This window comes from Sinocyclocheilus grahami, unplaced genomic scaffold, assembly GCF_001515645.1.
Source record: "Sinocyclocheilus grahami isolate Dianchi unplaced genomic scaffold, SAMN03320097.WGS_v1.1 scaffold1516.1, whole genome shotgun sequence".
NCBI classification, from domain to species: domain Eukaryota; kingdom Metazoa; phylum Chordata; class Actinopteri; order Cypriniformes; family Cyprinidae; genus Sinocyclocheilus; species Sinocyclocheilus grahami.
Window position 1 is genome coordinate 108,318 of NW_015506695.1, and position 1,727 is coordinate 110,044.

At 36.0% G+C, this 1,727-nt stretch overlaps 1 protein-coding gene across 1 annotated transcript in view; it reads right to left on the reverse strand.

The window, feature by feature from the left end:
• Nucleotides 1–1,295, reverse strand: part of LOC107570871 (lethal(3)malignant brain tumor-like protein 4) — a 62,746-nt gene extending 61,451 nt beyond the window's left edge. Inside the window, exon 1 of the mRNA XM_016257152.1 lies at nucleotides 1,245–1,295. The gene's annotated coding sequence lies outside the window, so the exon portion shown is untranslated. The remainder of the gene's footprint in view (nucleotides 1–1,244) is intronic.
• Nucleotides 1,296–1,727: the final 432 nt, after the last annotated feature.

A 1,727-nucleotide genomic window follows, 5' to 3' on the forward strand; every position in this document is an offset into this window, starting at 1 on the left:
CACACACACACACTCTCTCACACACACACACACGCTGAGCAGGAAGTGATGTGTGGCATTCATTCAGCAGGAAACATTTCAACAACTTCCTGGCACAGAAATCCAAATAAACAAGAGAGAGGAGCAGCATTATCTGCCGTTATGAGCAGAGCGCACGCGAAAATCCAGCAACAAGACGCTTCTGATCTACATAAACAACCATTACATGCCAGCTAACTAAATCAACCCATTCACACAGACACTGCTCTTCCTCTGAGCTGCCAATGCTGCTGTTTTAAAATTACACTAGCTTTCTATTCCTGTAACTACATGACATCCGCTTTAAAAGAATCCCTCTATACAAATTGATGCTTGATGACAGAAGCGAACATGAAGCACTTCATCTGAAGCTACTGCACAAAGCATTTATCATCCTTTATTTATTATTATACACTCAACTTTTAGAGCGCATATGAACTGAGCAATTATGCAAAAGTTTTGTACTTTTAGGATTTCATTTGTCACACTGTAGAATCTGAAGCTCAAAGGGGTTTAAAATATTAAAAAACACAATTAAACTTTTACATTCATAAACATTTAACCTTAAATCATTTTTAAAGCACTGTGTTGACTGATGTCAATCAGGGTTATTATAATTAACTAAAACTGAAACTATAACTAAAACCATTAAAAAGTTGTTACCTTAATGTTTATTTTATTTCAATATAAAGTAAGACCTTTTTCATTTAATCTATTCAACATTTCTAATTTTCATTTAGTTTAGCTTGATAAAATATCTAAAACTAAAATAAAATTTATGAAAACTATAGACTTTTTTTTTTTAAACTGAGAAAAATGACAAAAACACAAACAAAATTACAAAAAAATTAAAATAAAAAACAGAAAATATAATAAAAATATTAATAAAAACTATAATAGTATCTCAACTATACTAAAATATCATTGTCGTCAACTACACGAAAGGTCAGTTCTGATTACATAATTCTTATATTATAGCCTATATAATAGTTATACATAACAGTAATTATATAGTTGTTTATAGTAGGGGTGTGCGATATTGAAAAAAAAAAAAAATCTCAATATTTTCTGGGATTTTATCGCTAACAATAATCAGCCGATATTTTGCGGAGTGTGCTATTGTGCTGGTATCTTAAGGACAGCTGACTCCTAAAGGTTTTGATATTCTTCATATTCTGATTAAACACAAAAGCATAGATTCTGCCTCATAGCTGATGATTTCTTACCCGCACTGAGAGCCCGAGAGATCCGCCAGACGCGGTGAGGTGACTGACAGCACTGAGCAGTGCGCATGCGCAGCTCACAAGCCCTCTACTGGAGGAGCGAGATCACGTGACCAGAGCAAACAACAACAACAACTCATCAACAACACGCAGCATCTCTAGAATATTCTCAACTCTTCACATCACGTCACAGTAGCAAATATTTGCCACAAACTACACGTGCTCCCTTCACGGAGGAACGTGCGTCTCGTGCTTCACATTCTCACTGACGGGAACTTCTTTCAGCTGGGACGTACACTAACTCTCTAACTCTCACAGATCTCAAACCAGCTCAAACATCTCAGATCTGATCTCAGTGTGTTCACAAACACTCGCTGCATCCAAACACAAACAAAAACACCTTGCAATCAAATATAAGAAGCCTGGACACACTGGTCTTTACCCAGCATGCACTGGGCTTGAGGAAGATCTATAAAGGAAAGTGCA